General features: G+C 41.0%; 1 long non-coding RNA gene across 1 annotated transcript; it reads right to left on the reverse strand.

The window, feature by feature from the left end:
- Positions 1–12,019: 12,019 nt before the first annotated feature.
- Positions 12,020–15,343, reverse strand: LOC106578300 (uncharacterized). The gene is made up of 2 exons (XR_001322410.2): positions 14,427–15,343; positions 12,020–13,932 (listed from the first exon to the last, which is right to left on the reverse strand). It is a non-coding gene; the product is annotated as an uncharacterized lncRNA (long non-coding RNA).
- Positions 15,344–19,241: the final 3,898 nt, after the last annotated feature.

Raw genomic sequence — 19,241 nt, forward strand, 5'->3', positions numbered from 1 at the left:
CTTAAAATAAAGTGGTGATCCTTACTGACCTAAGACTGGAAATTTCTACTAGGATTAAATGTCAGGAATTGTGAAAAACTGAGTTTAAATGTATTTGGCCAAGGTGTACGTAAACTTCCGACTTCAACTGTACATAAGATTGTAAAATCCCACAAAACCTACCATACAAGGCAAAACATTACATTACACCATAGCCTTTTTGTAAACAGTATGTTTATGTTGTATAATTGTTTTACCATAATGAATTATCATTGTAATTGCACACAAATTGATGGCAGACATGCACCTATCCCAATGCTCTGTTGCTGGTGACTGGGATGAACGCAGGAGCAGATTTCAAGAGCAGGACAAGACACCCTATTTTTGACTGATGACTGATATAAGTGCATGTATATGATAGGCCTATCTGGCTTATATAATTATGATGGTCATAATGATTTTTAACAGTATCATAAAGTGTATTTTCTACAAGTTATTTGAAATATGATGAAAAAAAAACATGACTGTAAAGAATTCATAACAACAAAGGATTTAAGAAACAAACTTTCAAACTAAAGGGAACTTCTTGGCAGGAAAAAAACGAATTAGAATAAATGTGGGTTTTGACACTCTTATGTAGGTGTCGTAGCCAGCCATAAAATAACTAAATATATGTCATAACAGGTATAAATATATGGGTCATGACAGTGTTATGACAATATTATGACAGGTTATGACAAGTTATGTCAGCTGTTATGACATTATGACATAGTTATGACTAGGGCTGTTACGGTGACCATATTACCGCCACACCGGCGGTCACGAGTCATGATGGCAGTCAAATTCCACCTGACCTTTTAGTCACAGGAATTAGGCATTCCCAAGCTCTGATGCTGCTGATGGTCATTAGCAGCCTACCAAACTTGCTAACTGCCTGGTACTCCGCACTCTGTTGTCCCTCTAATCACTCTGACATTAATGTAAATGTAATCAAAAATCTAATCAAACACTTAATGAGAGCCCATGAGCTAATGTTGCGCAACATTTCTACAGGCTATGCAATTGATGGCCTCTATCAGATTTCTATAGGCTCGGCCTACTATATTTATTTCTCAACCTTCCTAATATTAAGCGCATTGCTTCTCTTTAAGACAGCAGTATAGCCTACCTGGCTGGCATGAAAATTAACCACAAAAAAAGCTTTGTCCATTCGCTATTTAAATGCATAGATTACTTCTTTTTTTTTTCCCTCGCTGGCCCAGTTGAGACCGTTGCATGAACACATTTCTCTCATTAATTATTTAGTATATGTAAAGACAAGATTAAATCAAGAATAGTGTGATGGCGACAATATTAGCCTATCACTTGTGAATGATATATTATCACTTGTGAATGACTAACGCAAAAAGCACATGATTTTCTTTGCAACTTTTTCAAATCATAGTCCCACACCACATGTAACCTAGCCCATAGGCCTATATATACTGCTAAAAAAAATAAAGGGAACACTTAAACAACACATCCTAGATCTGAATGAAAGAAATAATCTTATTAAATTCTTTTTTCTTTACATAGTTGAATGTGCTGACAACAAAATCACACAAAAATAATCAATGGAAATCCAATTTATTAACCCATGGAGGTCTGGATTTGGAGTCACACTCCAAATTAAAGTGGAAAACCACACTACAGGCTGATCCAACTTCGATGTAATGTCCTTAAAACAAGTCAAAATGAGGCTCAGTAGTGTGTGTGACCTCCACGTGCCTGTATGACCTCCCTACAACACCTGGGCATGCTCCTGATGAGGTGGCGGATGGTCTCCTGAGGGATCTCCTCCCAGATCTGGACTAAAGCATCCGCCAACTCCTGGACAGTCTGTGGTGCAACGTGGCGTTGGTGGATGGAGCGAGACATGATGTCCCAGATGTGCTCAATTGGATTCAGGTCTGGGGAACGGGCGGGCCAGTCCATAGCATCAATGCCTTCCTCTTGCAGGAACTGCTGACACCCTCCAGCCACATGAGGTCTAGCATTGTCTTGCATTAGGAGGAACCCAGGGCCAACCGCACCAGCATATGGTCTCACAAGGGGTCTGAGGATCTCATCTCGGTACCTAATGGCAGTCAGGCTACCTCTGGCGAGCACATGGAGGGCTGTGTGGCCCCCCAAAGAAATGCCACCCCACACCGTGACTGACCCACCGCCAAACCGGTCATGCTGGAGGATGTTGCAGGCAGCAGAACGTTCTCCAAATGCCACGGTGTTGGGCTGTAAGCACAACCCCCACCTGTGGACGTCGGGCCCTCATACCACCCTCATGGAGTCTGTTTCTGACCGTTTGAGCAGACACATGCACATTTGTGGCCTGCTGGAGGTCATTTTGCAGGGCTCTGGCAGTGCTTCTCCTGCTCCTCCTTGCACAAAGGCGGAGGTAGCGGTCCTGCTGCTGGGTTGTTGCCCTCCTACGGCCTCCTCCACGTCTCCTGATGTACTGGCCTGTCTCCTGGTAGCGCCTCCATGCTCTGGACACTACGCTGACAGACACAGCAAACCTTCTTGCCACAGCTCGCATTGATGTGCCATCCTGGATGAGCTGCACTACCTGAGCCACTTGTGTGGGTTGTAGACTCCCTCTCATGCTACCACTAGAGTGAAAGCACCGCCAGCATTCAAACGTGACCAAAACATCAGCCAGGAAGCATAGGAACTGAGAAGTGGTCTGTGGTCCCCACCTGCAGAACAACTCCTTTATTGGGGGTGTCTTGCTAATTGCCTATCATTTCCACCTGTTGTCTATTCCATTTGCACAACAGCATGTGAAATTTATTGTCAATCAGTGTTGCTTCCTAAGTGGACAGTTTGATTTCACAGAAGTGTGATTGACTTGGAGTTACATTGTGTTGTTTAAGTGTTCCCTTTATTTTTTTGAGCAGTGTATTTTGATAAGGTTTGTATCACAACTAAAGTGGCCAAATAACTTCTTAAAATGAAGCACATTAAACCTGTCACGTCCTGACCAGTAAAGGAGTTATTTGTTATTGTAGTTTGGTCAGGACGTGGCAGGGGGTGTTTGTTGGTTTATGTTCTATGTTAGTTATTTCTATGTTCTAGTCTAGTCCTTTTAGTTCTATGTTTAGGGTTTTGATGGACCTTCAATTGGAGGCAGCTGTTCCTCGTTGCCTCTGATTGAAGGTCCTATGTATAGGGGTGTTTTTGTATTGGGATTTGTGGGTAGTTGTCTCCTGTTTAGTGTCTGTTCGCCTGACAGGTCTGTTAGTGTCGTTCGTTACGTTTGTATACGTGTTTTGGTTGTTTTTTCCTTCTTTTTATTTAATAAAGAAGATGTGCATACACGTTCCCGCTGCACCTTGGTCCAATTCTTACGTCATCTATGACAAAACCGCTTTACAAGGGGTGTAGAGCCTAACTGGCATACATTCGCAGCACGTGAGTTTCAAGTTTGGGGAAGATCATTTTTACCATAAAAATGCACCTTTATAATAAAAGCATTACATGTATAATCACATTAATTTGTGATCACTTTTGAGAATAGCCCTCAGCCATATGGCATAACCAGATCAGGGCCTAACATAAGGATAATGCGGAGTATGCTATTCTGTTCTTCTGAAATATAAATTTTCTTCATATCATGTTTCTTTAGACCTGTCTAAAATAAATATTTAGATTTATTGTGATGGTGTAGACTAAATTACATGGATTTATTATCATTCTGTTTGAAGTGTAATCTTCCATAACATGAGTCACAACCAAGCCTATACCCATGTAATTACTGTGACTGCGTCACAAATGGCACCATATTCCCTTTGTGGTACGCAAATTTTGCCTGGGGCCCATTGGACTCATGGTCAAAAGTAGTATACTATATAAAGGTAATAGGGTGCTATTTGGGATGCAATCATGTATTTCATGGTTTATGTAAGTCTTTCCATTTATAGCCATCTCTAAAAATAAGAGATGTTGGATGTACACTTTGCACTATTGCGAACGCGTATTACTGTAAATATGGCCGAGTCTACTTCTTATATAATCATGAATATTTCTCAATTCAATGTGCTATTAAGCCCAAAGGCCCAGATGATCACATGGCAGTGTTTCACCTAGATTGCCTATTCCCAGATGGGGAACACAGGTCCAAAAAGCAATATCCAGACTTTCTGGCACCAAAGTTGTCAATAGAAACCAATAAAATACCAAATATTTTATACTTGGATATTAACCAAGTATATGTATGTAATGTATGCATGCGTCTCAAATGACACCCTATTCCCTATTTAGTGCACTACTTTTGACCGGAACCCTATGGGCCCTGCATAAAAGTAATGCACTATAAAGCGACTAGGGTGCCATTTGGGACTCTATTCTCTGGTCAGCTTGCTCCCCACCCTCAGAAGGGGACATGCAACTAGTCCCACGGGGGAAACCCTACGTACATGTGGCATGGTGTTAATATCAGAGTCAGAGTGTGTATGTAGTGAGCTACGTATGGTAGTCCAGTACCTGACAGGAAAGTGTCATAGACCCTCCAGATGGAATTCCTGCCCAGCAGCTTAGACACAGGATACCCAGTGTGGTTGGAGAGTTCCTGTATAAATCGCTGTGGGATCATAACTCCACTCATTACATGATATTGATCTTATAAGAATAAATAAAAAATCCAGTCAGTCAAATGTATTACTGTGCCTGATGGATTCTTAAAAGCAGAATCAATATATTCTGTGACATTAGCTTTTTGCCTCCATAAACAGTTGATTATTAAAACCGTATGTCTTGTCAAATAAGTGCACTGTACCAAGTTGTTTTTTACCCAGTGCTTAGTCAAGAGCAAAAATTACTCAGTGGAAGGATTTCATTGTTCTTCCCTTCATCTACACTGATGCAAAATACTTGACAGGTGTTGATTACTGTCAGTATGTAGCGATAGATTCAAGGTCCAGTATGTAGCTTTGTGTGTGACCTGACCAAATTCACACAGAAATGTGAGTTGTAGATCTGTCATTATCATTGAAAGCAAGTCTGATTAGCGGTAGATCTGTTCTGTGTGTGCTAATTCTATGCTTCCAGTCCTGAAGTTTTGCTTTTGCTCTTTTTACTTTCAGTTTTGTACACCAGCTTAAAACAGCTGACAATGCAATATTTTTGGTTATTGAAAACATATTTCACAGCAGTTTAGATTGTACAATTCTCTATACTATATATTGCTTGATGTCACGTAAACTGAAATCAGGCGAACATGATCAAATTTTAGCAATCAGGTAATGGCGGAGCCTTTCTACATATTACACCCTTAAACCTTATTAGGCTTTCAGCTGCTCAATTCCTTCAGATCCCATCGAATGACACAAGGAGAGGAAACCACTTTTGAATATTGAGATGTACCAAGGGTGACACAATTTTTCAGTTACTCCATGTTCCCACCAGAGGGAAGTAAAACGTACCAACGGACGCCTCCATAAATTGCCAGATTACTCCTTAATAGGAATCATGATGGGACTCAGTTTAATTAAAACCTTTTCATTTTAATTCAATCCTGTGGTTAATTAACAGCTCTGAGAAGGTGAGAGAAATTGCGTTGAGCAGCTTTTTGGAAGACGACAGAGAAAACTGACTGAGAATATCGCTGAGGACTTGATGTCACACCAAAATAACTAACACGCCTTAGTTACAATGAAACATTAATTCAGTCTTTGGATAACAAAAACATGTAGCAAGTGAGTCAAAATGTATTTATGGGACAAGATGAATAGGGAGAGACAGTGTTGGGAGGAAAAGGGTTTCATGGCATATTGCTCAAAGCATATCTATCATATGATATGACTTGAAATGACACGACAGAACAACAAAAACAAACATAAAAAACAATAACATAAACAACAACAAGTTGTCTACAAACTCATAAAAGTTATTGAGGTGTGCTTGGTATATCTTGGAGTTTTCCATTTTGGGACTATTCTATTTGATTAAATTGGGTCAGGCAACTCAATCAAGCTCAAGCAGTATTTGAAATCTGTTGACATACTGCTATGAATTTGACCCAAGTCTGAACATGCTATGTCATGTCTACTATGAAGCAGCTTGTCAAATCCAAGACAAAAATACAAGTTTGAATCCTATGTCAAATGTGTCAATTCGCTTCTAGTAAAATTCATGTAAACTCAGTTTACAGCTTTGCTTTATTAGCAGCCCTTTGTTTTGTTTTTAATCGCCATTTCCATCCCACTGCCAAATGGCCTATTGGTAAGGGAAATGGATGTGAAAGATCCATGCTCACAGTCACATCTCAAATGGGCGTAATCATATTGAGTCCCACATCAAGCGCCACACAAAACCAATATAACTAGTATTTTCTTTCAAATATGTTAGATTGATCCTACCTGGAATGCCAGGTCAGATGGGCTGGGTTTGAACTTTTTGGACTCTTTCATTGGTTACAATGCAACCAGGCTAGTTCAAAAACAGTTGACTGAGTAGACATGTTTTTTATGCCAGCCAGCTGCCTGCCGCCTGCCTACCTTATCCTTGGCCTACCTTATCCTTGGCTCTGGTGACAGTTGAACTGAAATGGGCTGCCATGGTAACTAGGGCCTGAGGGGAGGGGGGTGTCTTTTGGGGGGGGGGGGACAGCTCAGCCAGGTTAGCATGGGCACTCATCAGGGTGCAGTGTTAGTTTGTGCTCCGCATGTACACCTGTGTGGAGGGGATGAAGTGAGGCTTGGTTACATCTCACTGTCCATACTAGCATACCACAGAGAATGCATGTCCAAAAAATGTATCCACTGCAAGTGGTATGCCAGTGTGCATAATGGAACAAAGCTTTACTCTATTAAGAATTCATACAGCGAGGGAAAAAAGTATTTGATCCCCTGCTGATTTTGTACGTTTGCCCACTGACAAAGAAATGATCAGTCTATAATTTGAATGGTAGGTTTACTTGAACAGTGAGAGACAGAATAACAACAAAAAAATCCAGAAAAACGCATGTCAAAAATGTTATAAATTGATTTGCATTTTAATGAGGGAAATAAGTATTTGACCCCTCTGCAAAACATGACTTAGTACTTGGTGGCAAAACCCTTGTTGGCAATCACAGAGGTCAGACGTTTCTTGTAGTTAGCCACCGGGTTTGCACACATCTCAGGAGGGATTTTGTCCCACTCCTCTTTGCAGATCTTCTCCAAGTCATTAAGGTTTTGAGGCTGACGTTTGGCAACTCGAACCTTCAGCTCCCTCCACAGATTTTCTATGGGATTATGGTCTGGAGACTGGCTAGGCCACTCCAGGACCTTAATGTGCTTCTTCTTGAGCCACTCCTTTGTTGCCTTGGCCGTGTGTTTTGGGTCATTGTCATGCTGGAATACCCATCCACGACCCATTTTCAATGCCCTGGCTGAGGGAAAGAGGTTCTCACCCAAGATTTGACGGTACATGGCCCCGTCCATCATCCCTTTGATGCGGTGAAGTTGTCCTGTCCCCTTAGCAGAAAAACACCCCAAAAGCATAATGTTTCCACCTCCATGTTTGACGGTGGGGATGGTGTTCTTGGGGTTATAGGCAGCATTCCTCCTCCTCCAAACACGGTGAGTTGAGTTGATGCCAAAGAGCTCCATTTTGGTCTCATCTGACCACAACACTTTCACCCAGTTGTGCTCTGAATCATTCAGATGTTCATTGGCAAACTTCAGACGGGCATGTATATGTGCTTTCTTGAGCAGGGGGACCTTGCTGCAGGATTTCAGTCCTTCACGACGTAGGGTGTTACCAATTGTTTTCTTGGTGACTATGGTCCCAGCTGCCTTGAGATCATTGACAAGATCCTCCCGTGTAGTTCTAGGCTGATTCCTCACCGTTCTCATGATCATTGCAACTCCACGAGGTAAGATCTTGCATGGAGCCCCAGGCCGAGGGAGATTGACAGTTCTTCTGTGTTTCTTCCATTTGCGAATAATCGTACCAACTGTTGTCACCTTCTCACCAAGCTGCTTGGCGATGGTCTTGTAGCCCATTCCAGCCTTGTGTAGGTCTACAATCTTGTCCCTGACATCCTTGGAGAGCTCTTTGGTCTTGGCCATGGTGGAGAGTTTGGAATCTGATTGATTGCTTCTGTGGACAGGTGTCTTTTATACAGGAAACAAACTGAGATTAGGAGCACTCCCTTTAAGAGTGTGCTCCTAATCTCAGCTCGTTACCTGTATAAAAGACACCTGGGAGCCAGAAATCTTTCTGATTGAGAGGGGGTCAAATACTTATTTCCCTCGTTAAAATGCAAATCAATTTATAACATTTTTGACATGCGTTTCTCTGGATTGTTTTGTTGTTATTCTGTCTCTCACTGTTCAAATAAACCTACCATTAAAATTATAGACTGATCATTTATTTGTCAGTAGGCAAACGTACAAAATCAGCAGAGGATCAAATACTTTTTTCCCTCACTGTATGTTCTACTTAAAAGCCAGTATAGGAATATGCTAACAACATAGGCTTAACAAGTATCAAACTGTTTGAAGTATTTTAACAGTTGAATAGGGCAAACAATTAAATTTAAGGTTATACTGTGGTGTATGCCTGAAAACATGCAATGATATCAAGAGAGAGAGATATTATATTTTTTGGTAAAGGGGAAAGAAAGAGAGTGGATAAAGAGAGAGAATAGAAAGAGAGAGATGTCTCTCGTGACATCTGTATTTGCTTTTTCCTTTTCTATGTGAAGTGATAGGACACTATAAATCACTTTGACAACATTGGCTTTTCCTGTGATACCAATAAAGCTTGATAGAATTCGAATGTAACATGACAGGGGAGAGGAAAGGTACAGCTTGAACTGAAACTTGAGCGCGACAAACATATTATTAGCAACAGCGAATTCCGAAAGTTGTTATATTGGTGATAATTGCATGTTACTTAATGGATGGCGGGATGGATGGAAAGAGATGGGGAAGAGAGAGAGAGGGAGACAGGGACGAGAGGGTGAGCGAGAGAGAGAGAAAGAGATAAAGGGACATAATGGAGTAAAGAGAAAGTGGGGGAGAGAGAAAACAACAAGAAGAGGGAAATCAGATCTTTGTTGTAATGCCAATATGATGCACACAGAGCCAAACAACATGTATGCAGTCTAATGCACAGTGGGCCCTCAGGCATGATAAGCTCAGATGCAACATCATGTTATGAGGTTGGGGTGATGACATCATCAAAATTTGTCACTCTTATTAGCCTAGACCATAATCAAGTGATAATGCCCAAGAAGCCGGTGTTTGGAGGATATAGTGCCTTCAGAAAGTATTCATACCCCTTGACTTATTCCACATTTTGTTGTGTTATAGCCTGAATTCAAAATGGATGACATAGATTTTTATTCTAACCTACAGGTAGCCTAGTGGTTAGAACGTTGGGCCAGTAACCAAAACTTTGCTGGGTCGAATCGCTGAGCTGACAAGGTAAAAATCTATTGTTCTGCCCCTGAACAAGGCAGTTAACCCACTGTTCCCCGGTAGGCCGTCATTGTAAATAATCATTTGTTCTTAACTGACTTGCCTAGTTAAATAAAGGTTAAACTTTTTTTGTAAATACACACAATAACAAAGTGAAAACATGTTTTAGAGAATGTATTGAAAATGAAATACAGAAATATCTTATTTACATAAGTTAGAATCACCTTTGGCAGCGATTACAGCTGTGAGTCTTTCTGGGTAAGTCTCTACAACATGTAGTCCCGACACAAATCTAGGCTTGCTACCCAAGCCAGCTTGTCGTTCATTCTATCGGTTCGCTTGCCAGAGATACAGCCCAGTCGTTAACTCTCCTTGTTCTAAATCTATGGATGCGACCCAGTTGTTAATTTCAGATGTTCCATTAATAACATGATGGCTGGCAACGTTCTTATCTAGCCAACTTCAGCTAAGATGTCAAACAGTGCAGACAGAATAATGGCAAAGTAGCTGCATTTGTGTTTGTGTAAGCTGTTTTCTAGTGATTTTTTAGGGATACATCCAAAACAATGAGGTAATAATGCACGATTTAGACTAGTATTTGCTCTCTAGCTAGGACACTGTTCAGAGGACCTAGCCAACTACACAGCTAACACAGTCACTTAAAACTGAAGCTGGAATGACAGCAAACTAGCTGCATTTTATGTTTTTCTATTTATTTCTATACAGTGCCTTCAGAAAGTATTCGAACCCCTTGACCTATTCCACTTTATGTTGTGTTACAGCCTGAATTCAAAATGGATTAAATATTTATTTTTTAATTCACCCATCTACACACAATACACCTGATGACAAAGTGAAAATATGTTTTTTGAAATTTTTGCTAATTTACTGAAAGTGTAATACAGGAATATATATACTGCTCAAAAAATAAAGGGAACACTAAAATAACACATCCTACATCTGAATGAATGAAATAATCTTATTAAATACTTTTTTCTTTACATAGTTGAATGTGCTGACAACAAAATCACACAAAAATATTCAATGGAAATCCAATTTATCAACCCATGGAGGTCTGGATTTGGAGTCACACTCAAAATTAAAGTGGAAAACCACACTACAGGCTGATCCAACGTTGATGTAATGTCCTTAAAACAAGTCAAAATGAGGCTCAGTAGTGTGTGTGGGCTCCACGTGCCTGTATGACCTCCCTACAATGCCTGGGCATGCTCCTGATGAGGTGGCGGATGGTCTCCTGAGGGATCTCCTCCCAGACCTGGACTAAAGCATCCGCCAACTCCTGGACAGTCTGTGGTGCAACGTGGCGTTGGTGGATGGAGCGAGACATGATGTCCCAGATGTGCTCAATTGGATTCAGGTCTGGGGAACGGGCGGGCCAGTCCATAGCATCAATGCCTTCCTCTTGCAGGAACTGCTGACACTCCAGCCAGATGAGGTCTAGCATTGTCTTGCATTAGGAGGAACCCAGGGCCAACCGCACCAGCATATGGTCTCACAAGGGGTCTGAGGATCTCATCTCGGTACCTAATGGCAGTCAGGCTACCTCTGGCGAGCACATGGAGGGCTGTGTGGCCCCCCAAAGAAATGCCACCCCACACCATGACTGACCCACCGCCAAACCGGTCATGCTGGAGGATGTTGCAGGCAGCAGAACGTTCTCCACGGCGTCTCCAGGCTCTGTCACGTCTGTCACATGTGCTCAGTGTGAACCTGCTGTCATCTGTGAAGAGCACAGGGCGCCAGTGGCGAATTTGCCAATCTTGGTGTTCTCTGGCAAATGCCAAACGTCCTGCACGGTGTTGGGCTGTAAGCACAACCGCCACCTGTGGATGTCGGGCCCTCATACCACCCTCATGGAGTCTGTTTCTGACCGTTTGAGCAGACACATGCACATTTGTGGCATGCTGGAGGTCATTTTGCAGGGCTCTGGCAGTGCTCCTCCTTGCACAAAGGCGGAGGTAGCGGTCCTGCTGCTGGGTTGTTGCCCTCCTACGGCCTCCTCCACATCTCCTGATGTACTGGCCTGTCTCCTGGTAGCGCCTCCATGCTCTGGACACTACGCTGACAGACACAGCAAACCTTCTTGCCACAGCTCGCATTGATGTGCCATCCTGGATGAGCTGCACTACCTGAGCCACTTGTGTGGGTTGTAGACTCCGTCTCATGCTACCACTAGTGTGAAAGCACCACCAGCATTCAAAAGTGACCAATACATCAGCCGGGAAGCATAGGAACTGAGAAGTGGTCTGTGGTCCCCACCTGCAGAACCACTCCTTTATTGGGGGTGTCTTGCTAATTGCCTATAATTTCCACCTGTTGTCTATTCCATTTGCACAACATGTGTGAAATGTGAAATTTATTGTCAATCAGTGTTGCTTCCTAAGTGGACAGTTTGATTTCACAGAAGTGTGATTGACTTGGAGTTACATTGTGTTGTTTAAGTGTTCCCTTTATTTTTTTGAGCAGTGTACTACTTGAGTAAAAGTCTAAAATATTTGATTTTAAATATACTTAAGCATCAAAAGTAAAAGTATAAATCATTTCAAATTGCTTATATTAAGCAAACCAGACGGCACAATTGTCTTGTTTTTTATTTATTTACGGATAGCCAGAGGCACACTCCAGCACTCAGATATCATATAAAAACCAGTAATAATTTGTTTAGTGAGCCCGTATTAGGGATGACCAGGGATGTTCTCTTGATAAGTATGTGAATTTGACAATTTTCCTGTCATGCTTAGCATTCAAAATGTAATGAGTACTTTTGGGTGTCAGGAAAAATGTATGGAGTAAAAAGTACATTATTTTCTTTAGGAATGTAATGAAGTAAACGTAGAAGTTGTAAAAATACAGCATAAATAGTAAAGTAAAGTACAGAGACCCAAAATCTTTACACCACTGGTTCCGACATGCATTCTTTGTCCTAAACTTATACACATTCTGATTGTGCACACAATGTAGCATCTACACATGGTATTAAATTCTGTCTCTTATCCATCCACTGTGTCCTCATTCTGAACAGATATCCTGGCCCCTCCAGAGGTGGTCAGGAAGATCTAATCACAATCAGAAAACAATGACTCTTTGAATTTTCAACACGTGTCAAAAAATGTGGGCACAATCAGAATGTGGAAAAGATCAGGACAAAGGGCGTATGTTAGAACCAAGTATAAACAGGCTACAATGTGGTTAATTTAAGCTTGATTAATTGGGTTAATACATGGCTCCTACATCAAGCAAAAAATACAATATGATTATGGGTTATCAACAACTATCTTAATTACTTATTTTCCCCTCAAGCATAAATCAAGTCGTAAATCTATCAGATTTCAAAATGAACCCAAAACAGTAAAGCAGAACTGAAAATAATTACGGCGACAATACATTTCAGAATGTGGGATTCAGTCAATGAGAAACAAGAAAAATTGAAAAGGTATCCCAAAGTTTTCAGGGATCCCCACATCTTTTCTGTCCTTTCTTTCACTTCTGCAACAGTGGGGTCACCTTTTAGAGGTTAACTGAAAATATTGATAAAGACAATGAAAACATACTGCCAAATTCAGTCTACTTTCTCACACAGTATTATCAGAAACATTATCAGACCTCAGGATAAGACCCAGATGCAGACAGTTCAAAGTAACACAATTTATTACAAAAACATGGGGCAGGCAAATGACAGGGCAGGCAGAGGTCAGCAATCCAGAGCAGAGTCCGAAAGGTACAGAACGGCAGGCAGGCTCAGGGTCAGGGTAGAGGTCAGTAATCCAGGGCAGTGTCACAAGGTACAGAACAGCAGTCAGGCTCAGGGTCAGGGCAGGCAAAATGGTCAAAAGCGGGAAAACTAGAAAACAGGGACTAGAGAGAAAAATGCTGTACGGGGAAAACGCTGGTAGGCTTGACGAGACAAGACGAACTGGCAACAGACAAACAGAAAACACAGGTATAAATACACAGGGGATAATGGGGCAGATGTGGTTTTACCTGGAAGGGGGTGTAGACAACCACAAAGACAGGTGAAACAGATCAGGGTGTGACAGACATGCTATTTGGCAATTCCAAATATAGCATAAATGTAATGGTGATTCTAATAACACAAGTTTAATAGTTGTTAACTAATAATAGTTCATTCGTTTAGAACCTTGTCATTAAATGATAACCTGTGATGTAACAAACTATAATATTTATAAAACATACAGTATGTAGTGTAAATGTTCCTTTCCCTTAATGTTTATGTAATAGACTCAGACTGATTGCTTACAGCTGGTTTAGGAAATCTATGAGATAAGGGCCCATTGCAGTAAATCTCATCTGTGAAGCTATACACATATATGACTTGACATTTAGTGCATGTTGCACTAAAGGATGTACTGCTTCATAACCCACCTACCTGACCCCCTCTCTTCCCCTCTCCCGTGTGATGCCTACTCCCAATTCACACTGGCCGCTCAAAATCCCAATCACTGTCTCTGTCAATCTCTCGCTCTCCCTTGACATACATGGACCAATAAATCAAATAAAATCAAATTGTATTGGTCACATACACATGGTCAGCAGATGTTAATGTGAGTGTAGCGAAATGCTTGTGCTTCTAGTTCCGACAGTGCAGTAATATCTAACAGTAATCTAACAAATTCACAACGACTACCTTATACACACACAAATGTAAAGGGATGAGTAAGAATATGTACATATAAATATATTGTTGAGCGATGGCTGTGCGGCATAGGCTAGATGCAATAGAAGGTATAAAATACACTATATACATATGAGATGAGTAATGTAGGATATGTAAACATTATTAAAGTGCCATTATTTAAAGTGACTAGTGATACCTTTATTAAGTGACCAGTGATTTGAGTCAGTATGTTGGCAGCAGCCTCTCCATGTTAGCGATGGCTGTTTAACAGTCTGATGACCTTGAGATAGAAGCTGTTTTTCAGTCTCTCGGTCCCAGCTTTGATGCACCTGTACTGACCTCACCTTCTGGATGGTAGCGGGGTGAACAGACAGTGGCTTGATGATCTTTTTGGCCTTCCTGTGACATCGGGTGGTGTAGGTGTCCTGGAGGGCAGGTAGTTTGTCCCCGGTGATGCGTTGTGCGGTCAGACCGCACTACCCTCTGGAGAGCCTTGCGGTTGAGGGCGGTGCAGTTGCTCCCAAGAGAATTGTCTTCGATTAGTCACAGCCATGTATACCCCCCATGTAAACTGGAAACCATATATCCTCAGGCTACATTTATTGTACCCCCCCCAATATACCCAGGCAGTTCTCTTTAATTCAGTATTTGATCTGTAAACATGTAGCCTGAGGATACACCTCAGAAAGGATAGCTCCCTTTATGTCGCAGCCATACCGCGCAGTGAGAATCATTACTCACGTAGCTAATTTGTCCAGCAGCTAGTGGGGCTAGTAAGCTAGCTAGGCTTGATAAGGGGGTAAAAGCTCACTGGTAGCCTATCATTTCTCATCTGGTGCCTCACTTAGCCCCCCCACCACACACACACACACACACACGTAGCTAATTTGTCCAGCAGCCAGTGGGTCTATCTAGCTAGCTGTCGATAGCATGAATCTGTAACAACAAATCTGTATAAACAGGGACTAATACGACCATTACATCTCAAGCATGCTAACTAACTCACTTGCACAGCCATCATACATATCAAAAGCACATAACAGGAAGCCCCCAATATCTAACATGTACCGTAAACATATACCATATACATCAGGAAATGTACATAGTGAACTCGTACACATTGTAAATATGAAAAAAGATGAAAGTATTTCAAAACGTGACTTACCTCTTGCATAGAATTATCAGACTGGGGAGAATTTACATTCACGATCTCCCCCTAATAGAGTGCTGTGTTGAAAAGTCACCACGCCTCCATCTTGGCACTCCCCCACTATTGTAAAAAAAATATTTAGGAAGATATAGAAATGCATTTATTAATGTCTACATTCGTTTTTGCCACATTTATTCTATTACAGACACCTTAATGCACACTTTTACATTATATTATGTGAGCTAAACATAAAATCTAAATGAAAAAATATGTTTAAAAAGATCCTTAAAGTCTAATTTTCGGAGATTAGTAATTTTACTTTCCCCACTACAACAAGAAAATACATGTAATTTTGCCCTTGAAACATTTAATTGAAACACTATAGAATTCCATTCATTCCTATGCGGGACTGCTCCTACTGGGGAGTTCCAATACAGTCGACCGGTGGCTTCAAAGCCTCTCAATAGACAATACATAGCATCAGCAATCCAGGGTTTATGTACATCATTCATTGGGACCACTGGCTGGGCATGCCCTTCTTTTTAAAATCACAGCGCAAGAGAGTTACTGATCACATCTGTTACATATACACATACAGTACAGTCAGTACATGTATCCACGCTGGGCGAAAATTGTCCATATTAGGGGATATATCTTTACATGACACATTTTTGATATTCTAGAGCATACAGACCATTTCCAATGCATATTTTGAGTTTTGTGGATATGCACCATATCCTGACAAATTCTGAATCACCTTTACTATGGCCGCTTATGGACTCATACAAAATCCTGAGATATGTGACATCCTATTTTCTCTCTTCATGTTGGCAAGTATTGAGTGTATACATCTGCACATTCAAGATATGAAGCTACACTGATTGACAGATTTGCTTCTTTTGGCTGAGGTCCATATCTGGATCTTCATATGCTTTTTGATATGCTGACAATAAGGATCATTTCTGATGCATTTCTGAGTTTTCAGCACATGAAATCCATATTTTTCTTTCATGCACAAATCATTTTTGGATTCCCTCCGGATATGTTACATGGTATGGCTGGATATTGACTCATTAGATATTCTGAGATAGGCCTATGTGGACATCTTATTTTCTCTATGATGACAAATACTCACAGTAGGTCTATATAGTATATTTTCTCAACACGTACAATGCATATGCTCTTGACTGATGTCCATATTAGGATCTTGATATGCATTTTGGACAATTTCTGATGCTTATTTGAGTTTTAAGGACATGCTCAATAATTAGACAAATATTAAATCCATATAATTATTTCAGACACTAGTTATCATTTTTGGATAAAGGTGTGCGCAAACCGCAAGATAAAAGCACTGTAACCAGTAGCGTAGCATCAAGAATCACGTCTTTCCTGCTGTGTTCTGCTGTGTTCCAACTGTTATTTTTTTTATTTGGGAGCCACAAATTAATGTTTAAATGGTGTGTGCTCGAACTGACAACTGGAGAAACAAAGAAGTGAGAAGCTGTTCAGAAAATACCTCAAAGTAAAGTGAGTAGCTAATTTGAGATGTTTTATTTATCTTAGTAACTAGAATCAAGAATAACAAATAATGAAATTGCTTTCCCTTAAGGGAAACATTTTTCCCCCCTATCAAGCCTCAAGGTGAAAGCTAACGTTTTAAAACATGTAGGCATATTTTGTATGACTGGTTAATATAAGATAGTTAGCTTGCTTGTTCCAGTTAGTTTCCTCATCATAAATGAAGCAGGTATATTAAAATTATGTGATTTTACAATGTTTTCTTGCAAAATCAACAAAATTTAGATTCCTGATTTTTGCAATGACTGTTTGGAGTGGATCACAGACCAACACTACCACCATGTTGGGTCTGGACTGTGAGGGACCTCTGGTGACGACCCAATCTGCACCCATCACATATAACAAACAGGGCAGGCAGGTTTTTATTTTATTATTATTATTTTATTTAACTAGGCCAGTCAGTTAAGAACAAATTGTTATTTACAATGATGGCCTACCCCGGCCAAACCCTCCCCTAAACCGGACGATGCTGGGCCAATTGTGCACCGCCCTATGGGACTCCAGATCACGGCTTGTTGTGATACAGCACGGGATCTAACCCGGGTCTGTAGTGACGCGATACAGTGTCTTAGACCGCTGTGCCACTCGGTTCCGGGCTGAGGGTGAGGGTGTGCAACATTTCTTTTCCATTGACCTATGTTTGCAACTGTACAGAAAACATGTGTTGTGATTGGAGCTCTGGATTTGCTATCCTGGACTTTTTTTTTTACAGAAATAGCAGAGATGTGCTTTGGAAATAGCAATTTGTTTGAAAGATGACAATGTTTGCCTTTCAGTGCCTTGTACAGCCTACTTGTCAAGAGGTGAGTGTAGCTGGTGCATGGAAGTCAGGCGCAGGAGAGCAGAGATGAGTGGACAAAGCACTTTACTGAGGCAATCATAATAACAGAACGCAACCGTGTCACAAAACGAATGCCCAAAGAACAAGTGAGGCGGCACAAAGTACAAATAACAAAGTACAAAGTACCGGTTGCCACAAAGCACAGGTGTAAAACAAAACCCGGCACATACCAGCCATAAACGTGCCCACCTGACAATAAACAATTTCACACACAGACATGGGGGGGAACAGAGGGTTAAATACACGACAAGTAATGAGAGAAATGTAAACCAGGTGTGTGGGAAAACAAGACAAAACAAATGGAAAATGAAAGGTGGATTGGCGATGGCTAGAAGACCGGTGACGTCGACCGCCGCCCGAACAAGGAGAGGAACCGACTTCGGCTGAAGTCATGACACTACTACTGAATATGGTGCAAATGTATGATCAGAGACAGTGCTTTCAGAAAGTATTCATACCACTTCACTTATTCCACATTTTGTTGGGTTACAGCCTGAATTCAAAATTGATTCAATCAACAAAAAGAATTCACCTTTCTACAATACTCCATAATGACAAAGTGAAAACATGTTTTTAGAAATTTCTGCACATTTTTAAAAATGAAATTCAGCAACATCTCATTTACGTAAGTATTCACACCCCTGAGTCAATACTTTGTAGAAGCACTTTTAGCAGCGATTATAGCGGAGTCTTTCTGGGTAAGTCTATAAGTGCTTCCCACACCTGGATTCTGCAACATTTGCCCATTTTTATTTTCAAATGTCTTCAAGGTTTGTCAAATTGGTTGTTGATCATTGCTAGACAACAATTTTCAGGTCTTGCCATAGATTTTCAAGTAGATTTAAGTCAAAGCTGTACCGGGCCACTCAGGAACATTCACTGTCTTCTTGGTAAGCAAATCCAGCGTAGATTTGGCCTTGTGTTTTAGGTTATTGTCTTGCTGAAAGGTGAATTTATCATTTTATCATTAGCATTTTGCCTGTGCTTAGCTCCAGTCCGTTAATATTTTATCCTGAAAAACTCCCCAGTCCTTAACGATTACAACCATACCCATAACATGATGCAGCCACCACTATGCTTGAAAATATGGAGAGTGGTATGCAGTAATGTGTTGTAGTGGATTTGCCCCAAACATAACACTTTGTATTCAGAACAAAAAGTTAATTGGTTTGCCACATTTATTTGCAGTATTACTTTAGTGCCTTGTGGTAAAAAGGTTGCATGATTTGGAATATTTTTATTCTGTACAGGCTTCCTTCTTTTCACTGTCAATTAGGTTAGTATTGTGGAGTAACTTCTATGTTGATCCATCCTCAGTGTTCTCCAATTACAGCCTCTGTAACTGTTTTAAAGTCACCATTGGCCTCATGGTGAATTCCCTGAGCGGTTTCCTTCCTCTCCGGCAACTGAGTTAGGAAGGACGGCTGTATCTTTGTAGTGACTAGGTGTATTGATACACCATCCAAAGTGTAATTAATAACTTCACCATACTCAAAGAGATATTCAATGTCGGCTTTTTTTTTACCCATCTTCCAGTAGATGCCCTTCTTTGTGAGGCATTGGAAAACCTCCCTGCTCTTTGTGGTT

Source organism: Salmo salar, chromosome ssa19, assembly GCF_905237065.1.
Source record: "Salmo salar chromosome ssa19, Ssal_v3.1, whole genome shotgun sequence".
Taxonomy (NCBI): Eukaryota; Metazoa; Chordata; class Actinopteri; order Salmoniformes; family Salmonidae; genus Salmo; species Salmo salar.